The sequence below is a fragment of the Poecilia reticulata genome, linkage group LG3 (genome assembly GCF_000633615.1).
Source record: "Poecilia reticulata strain Guanapo linkage group LG3, Guppy_female_1.0+MT, whole genome shotgun sequence".
In the NCBI taxonomy this organism is placed as follows: Eukaryota; Metazoa; Chordata; class Actinopteri; order Cyprinodontiformes; family Poeciliidae; genus Poecilia; species Poecilia reticulata.
Window position 1 is genome coordinate 20,847,333 of NC_024333.1, and position 7,569 is coordinate 20,854,901.

The window sequence follows — 7,569 nt, forward strand, 5'->3', positions numbered from 1 at the left end:
TTTTTGCCCATTCTTTATTGAGAAATAGTTCAAATTCAGTCAGAATAGCTGGAGAGCGTCGTACAAGTCCTGCCACAAATTCTCAACACATTTTAGGCTTGGACTTTGACTCTGCCATTCTAAGAAATTAATATACTTTGATCTAARCTGCTTTACTTTACTTTGACAGGATGGTTGAGGTTGTTGCTCTGCTAACAAGTTAAATCTAAACAGGTGCTTTRAAGCCTCTAACAAGTGTTTCWACAGGATTTTATMATTTTTGCTCTTGCAAGTAAGGTTGATTTTCTAAAAATGTTGGAAAAAGTTCAAATTAGCAACTTAYTATATTARCACCACGCCTATGTGTAACCTGTCTGCGGCCAAATGCGTCCAGAGTCCTGAATGCCTCCCGCACRTTGCCAGTGACTTACCCTTCCCTGTTTTCATCTTCGTCTGCGTTGGAGAGCAGCTGCGAGCCGGCCAGTGAGAGGTCCAGAGCTGCGAGGGGCAGATCTCTATAGCCAAAGCTCACCAGCTGGACCGGAGGAGCCAGGCGCTGGTTCTCATCCTCCACCGGCTGGGAGATGATCTCCAAGTCTGACAGACCTTCCTGCTCCACTTCTCTAGTTATATGCCAAACCCAGCAACAGATGGGCCGAACATGTACACACAGGCAGACATAAGAGAGAAAAAAGATTYAGAAAGCGAACATTTATTTTAGAAACATGTACAAATATATCAAATCGGTAACGTCAGTTTGTTTGGACCAGACAGATGGGGAAATTAAAACATGTGGCTGATTTTGAAAATGAAATTGCAAACTTAAGATCTTAATTTTGGGGATTTTATTTAATGGTTTAGCATGTTATTAAAAACCAGTTTAAAACAGCTAAAATGGAAGAGTAAGAGGGCATGAACTGTCAAGATCACTGTAGCCCTGCACATTTACAAACTTATCTTTTGGTAATGAAACTAATTTAAGTTTATTGGAAATCAAAACAGACTGAGAAAGCTGTTGAACTTTCATATCAGGAAAATGTTAGAATCTTTTTCATCATTATTTTAACTATTACTGTTATGATTTTTCTGTGTTTGTGTGTTTGTTCTGGGTCTTGCAAAACATAAAGTAATGCATAAGCTWTTWTACTGTACTGTATGTCAGGTTTTGTTTTAAAAAAAATAGTTTAATAACTAATGTTGAGGGGGAAAAAAAMCATAAAAATGTAAGCAAATGTTAAATGAAATGGATAATTTAGAAGAAAATGTTCAAATGTTATTATTATTCACATTTGCCATAATCCAAAAGCCAATTAAAATAAAGCTACTGGAATGTYAAAGATTTTAATTACGTAAGAGCTTCGAACAATTCATCAGCAGAATGCAAACGTCTTCATGAGCAAATGTACACCCTTGTAAGCCTGTTCTTCAAGCAAGATGTGKAGACACATCACCGCTGTCTAGTTGTAGCGAAGCAGCATGTACCCCAGCGTGCCCACAAGCCCCAGTTGAGTAAAAGCTGGGCCATCTCAGTAGAGCGTGGAGGTGGAAATAAATGCTGAGTGCAGCTGCAGACTGACTGTGTGTGCCCTGTGGTGGGTATTTTTAGACCAGAGCAGATGCTGGTGTATCATGCCTGCTGTGACGTCACTGCCTCTCCCTTTGTCAGCTGAGTGAATCCCCACTCTCCTTCAAATGTCAAAGGGAGTCTAGAAAAAGGTGGGTCTGGAGGGGAAACCAGAGTAAGGGAGGGGGGGGGAGGAGGACAGGAGGGGGGTTACACAACACAAAGGAGGGTGGAAACCAAGAAGAGACACGAGGAAAGGACATAAGGATGGAGAGAAGAGCAGAAAGACTGAAATGGATTAATGGAAAGAGCTTAAAGTAAGGCAGAAAACTTCAACGGTAAACGGAGCTGGAGAYGGTAAGAGATGGCTGCCACGACCCGGGCTGCAAAATAAAAACGCTTAAAATCAAAACAAACACAACTAGTAAAAATTTAGTGTATGAAAGAAAGCTATGKTGTGTTTTTCGAAATGATGCAGAAAGATACACCTTTTATACAGAGTCACTTCAACACAGAGACGTAACACACCCATAGCAACCACACATTTTTATAGGATTTATTGGATTTTCTTTTCCTGACAGATCAATTTGCAAGTAGTCCACTATTTTGGCGTGGAAGGAAAATGACAYGCAATTTTCTAAATAAAAGTTTTAAATTAAATTGTGAAAATATTACTCTAAGMTATTTATGAACTTGGTGCTTACTGAAAGCAACTGGTTGAACCAGAGAGAAGAGAGCTGAAAACAAATATATGTCTCACTTTCTAACTGAAGACTGATTAACGCAATGTGTAAATTCACTTCAAACCTATATGTTATTTTGTGTTGCCTGTTGCATAAAAATTCCAATAGTTTGGTGAATATCCTCAATAATTTGGCAATATTCACATTTGTGAACATCACCAAATTTTTTTCTCAACATGAAAGCAAAGTATGGACAGAAAAAGCAGTAAATGCACAAATGTACACATTTAAATTCCAGCTAGAAGTGATTTGGAAGACTGCGTTGTTATTTTAGGCTTATATAACATTTTTTAAAGCCTAACTGAGACAAATAAATGTACAACTTTCATCTAATCATTTAACACCCTGTAGAAAGGATTTATTCTTTTTGGCAAGCTGCATTTATCAGGTTCAGCATTTAATGTAATTTTGGAAGTAATTTTGTTTTAGCAACACAATTTAATTGTTTTTATATTTTATGCACACTTTTACTTGACTTTACTGGTGATTTGTTATTGTCCTGTAATTTGTACATCACTTTGGTCAACTTAGGTTGGTTTGGTTTATTAATTTCCTACTTTAAGAAGCAAGCAGCTCATAAAAAATGTTGTGACATGTCCTGCGAAATTCCAGGTTTCTAATGTGTACAAAAGTACAGCAATGACTTTTCTTTATCCTATTTGAAAAATAACATGTAGCATTAACACGATTTAAAAGAAAGAAATGGGGTTAACCTATCTGAGAGTGGTTTATCACTGTCTGACGTAAAACAGAATAGCTTTTTTCACTTTCAAAAAGCTGTTATTGTATTTCAGTCTCAAGAGTTGCAGCTCTCATTTTAAGTTTGACAGGAATATTTCCCTTGGCAAGAAGGGCCCAACACTTTCTGAAGATTCATATCTTCTATATATTCAAAACACAAGACACCAGAGGCTGAGATGCTGTTGACTCATAGACAGAAACATTACATGTCTGAGGCTAATAAAACCAGTTTTTAAGCTCCTGGCTGTTTCTCTCTTTTTGAAAAAGTACATATGCATGCAATTGTATCAGTGAACTTGCATGAAACTTGAGATGAGCCACAAAGACAAGAGAGCATCTGATTTTCTGTGCAGSATCGTCAATACCGATTTAATTCTGAAAAAGGTGACACTCTGTAGTAGCCAACAAGCAAAGGGAATGCAATGCAGTCCTTTGTTTTCCACTACAATTCATTTACTGTAAGTGACAACGAACAAGCACAGTGTTGTTTTCTGGAAATGTCGGCATCTCGCAAAAACAAGATTCTGCAGAGAAGAATTGATCCGCTAAGACTGTGAATATGCGATGTTCTGCTACAGTGTGTAGGCCCGAAAGATGTTGTTTTCTCCACACCTCTCCTACAAGCAACATCTCATCCATACCACCTCGCATTCTCAGCACAGCAGCAGGCTTTGGCTCGATTCCCAAGCAATCAGAAGCGCGCACATAACTGTTCATGACAGACACAAGCTGTCCTGCGCTCACCAGCGCGCAGCTTGCAGCGATGCGGCCGTACTTCTCTGCCTGGCTGACAGTCAAGATGTCAGGAGAAGGTGCTGACCTTGGCATGGGTTTGTAAAATATTCAGGGTTTTTTTTTTTTTTGGATCTTAAGTAATGAAATTATAAGAGCATCTTAGCAATCGTTCATTCAGTTATTTGTATTAGAGTGTGTTCGTATTTTCTAACTTAAATAAGTGATGTAATTTGTTTCTTTACATTTATCTGCCATTATAGTGCAACAAAAAGACTTTAAGAGAAAAACTATAAACAAGCAGCAGGTAAATTTGCAACAAAAAGTTGCATCAATTTAACAACCTCTTGCAAAAAGGCATTACAGGCCCTGAACAAAACTTCAGTCTATATTATTATGAGTGAGTCAAAATTGAGAAGTGAAAAGAAAACAAAAAATTATTTTTCATATATGATGCAATTAAAATCTGAAAAGTGTAGCATTAACTTTGATTAACACTGAAAATAATGCAGCACAACTAATTGTTTTCAGAAGTCAATGTAGACGAACTGTGTCAAATTTCAAAAGAAACAGGGTTAGGTCAAACACATCGTGGAAGAAGAAGTGGAGGTGGTTGAGGAGCAACAACCGAATTTGAATATATGGTGGTGGCAGTATCATGCTGAGGAAGTTTTTTTTTTTCAACAGGGATTAGAAACTTGTCAGACAAAATGGGAGACCAGGTTAAGATTTCAGAATGAGGCAAAAATTCACCTTAGCATATGGCCATAGAACGGTTTAATCTAAATTATATACATGTTAAATCAAATTGAGACTTTTTGGCAATTTTTTTATATAGATGTTCTTTATACAATTAGTCTTAATATCTATCAATTCTAATATTTTAATTTGTAAAAATAAATAAATAAATAAATAAATAAATAAATAAATAAATCAAATAAGGTATTTTTTTCTATTGACAGCTATGTTGCATTTTGTTATCATGAATCAAATCAAATTTAAAGTCATAACATGACAAACTGTTAAACAGTTCCAGAACTAAATCATTTTAAAATAATTTCAAAATGTATTGCTAATATTATTAACAATCCTGCGAAACAAAGACTCTTACTCTTGTCTGTCTGCACTCGGCACCTTTCAAACAAATACTGACCTTTGTTGGCGTTTTTATGTAACAAAAATGGGCGATGGGAAAATTCTGAATGATTAATTCTAGAAGAGAACGAAAAAAGCTTCAACTGCAAAAGAGCAGCCACAGGACAGAGGTGATATTCAGGGGAGTAGGTTGCCCTAAGGGCGGCAGATAAAATTAAATGGTGGACTGTCATGTTGTGGGTCAGGTAGGAAAGGTTATTATGCGCCAAAATATGCTTAGGGGATTTTACTGGCCATAAGAGAAGGTCATGGAAGTAACTGGGGGGCTGGAGCACCGAAGCATGTTCTCTCTCTGAATGTTAGCAACCCTGCCTTCTTTCTACATAACTCACAAGAGACCAAGGGAACAAGAATAAGCTTTGTTGTTTGCTTAAAAATATTASCATACCAACAAACTGAACAGATAAGCATAGAAACATTGAATTATAAGCTTTATTCACTGCACTACAGAACTTCATTGAGYTTTAAAGCTAAAGGCAGAACCAAGACAAAAGTGATTCGTCTCAAAATGACTTCAGTCSCAGAAATGTTATCACAGATAATGTGAGCAGTATTTTATGGTCCTGTAGAGCTCTGTCCTGTTTGTATTAAATACTCGATTACATTTCTTGGAGTGTAGTGATGACCTTCCCAAATCCACAGARATKAACACAAAATTTGCAGAGTAGAAAAAACTAAATATTTCACAGCACTCAGCGATATGTTTGGCGCCACACATTTCCAATGGGAAGGTCGTTGCTACAACATGACTTTCTCTGAAAATACCCATGAGATTCTATCTAAACAGCCAACTAATTTAAAACATGGTTTATGTGTAGAAGATTCATAAGACACATTTTGCATGAGCTGCTGTGAAGTGTTTGAAACTAGAGATGTTTTAAGTTGAACTAGCAGGGAAAAGTTAAYGGTCRGACTSTCATTATCAATGCAAGACGTAGGGGAAAAATTCATGCAGCGCTGGATGTAAAAACATCTYGTTGCACTGCAGATGCTTATCGAAACAATAATGAAGCAAATATGTAMTRTARTCAAAGCTAAGGTGTGTGAYCTTCTTGTTGTTTTGGTGCTGACTGTGTTTAAGGGGGCAAAAAGTGTATTTTGCAAAAAGGACTAGTCAAAGTTTCAGTAWAGATGTAATCTAAGACCTGGATGCAAATTTGTTCCAGAGATAYAAACATACAATAATAAAGATGTAAGTGTCCACAAGAAATAAAAATGTGTGAAATGCTTAAATCTAGCTAAATTTAACATTTGTCAAGCGACTAAAGGTTAAATATGGGTAAATTGAAAAATGGTTTGAATTACTATTTCAACGTAAAGTTTATATCAACGGACTTGATCTCCTGACTGCTTGTTACTTCCTTTCTAAACGTCTCACAGAATCTTTGTCAGGATTTCCTCAGACAACAGCAACCAGCTTAAACATCTCGGTCGACTTAACAGACCACAGKCAGGCGCGAGACAATGAGAATGTTTCAGGGCAGTTTTTGAAGATCAAAAGCTCACATCAAACCTRGTCAGAGTACGGAGAACAAAGCAGATGTCCCTTGCTCCCACCAGGACAACTTTAGAGAAGCTGGACACCACCGGGCATAACAGATTTACCTCAGAGGAGTCAGAGACAACCAACTGCTCACTGCGTTTTACTTTTACGGCACCGAGGCACGCTCCTTCTCTCACCTCTAACAAAGTGTAAGTTATGTCTGTAATTCCCGCTAAGCGTGGTCATGGATTTGAAAAGTCTGTGTTTAACATAGTTAATGTTGTAGCATCTGTCACTTTAACAGAATTTAGGAAGCGCCTCAGGTTATTCACTAGAAAAGCCAATTCCGTTTCCAGAGAAACCTCCATTACTTCTTGCCAGCAGATATTAATGAAGTCTGCCAAGCACAGTAGCTCATTAATAATATAACAGATTAACCTGTGATGAATTGGCAAACTGCACAATAGACTGTTCTGGCCCTGGAGTGACCAGTGTCTTATCTAACCTTTCCAGATAGAAGCAGCAGGAGACACAGGAGACCCAGAGAGCCCCGTGGTGCAGGGCGAAGGCGGAGCKGAAAGGTCCGCAGACCTTTTTGCACAGCCTCAGTGTCAGATAATGCCAAATAATTACACATTATTTCAATATCCTGAGATTTGAATCCTCCAAGACGAAACAACTGAAAAGGCAGATTACTCATGCTTTTTTTTTTTTGCATTTTGACGTAGAGAGCGTCACAAAGTTATAAAATATGAAACAGCTTTTTTTTAAAAAACATGAATTTAGGCCTTATAGTGTCACAACAATGGACAATTTGTGCAAGATTAATTATTAAATGGCAAAAGAAAAAAAAAGAATGAAAATCCTAAAGAAAACTGTCAACTTAACATTGAATGGATAAAAAGAGCCGAAGAACCTGTAGTTCAGCTCACATTATATCTTATTACTACTGAATAAGTACATCTGAAATGTTTATTTCTGTTTGTTTTGACCATTAAAGCTCACAGAGAATGAAAATTCAGATTCTCCAAAAAATTTGAATATTACTTAAGATCATTATAAAACATTTTTAAATAAGGAGTGTTATGTTATATTATGTGGAAGACTGCTGACTTGACAGATGTCTAGCACACATTCATAGCCTATACAATGCAGCTAATCCACAAAAAAAA

The 7,569-nt window shown here is 37.0% G+C and overlaps 1 pseudogene; it reads right to left on the reverse strand.

The window, feature by feature from the left end:
• The window catches only part of LOC103462591 (transmembrane protein 266-like), a 34,704-nt pseudogene extending 33,969 nt beyond the window's left edge, over positions 1–735 (reverse strand).
• Positions 736–7,569: the final 6,834 nt, after the last annotated feature.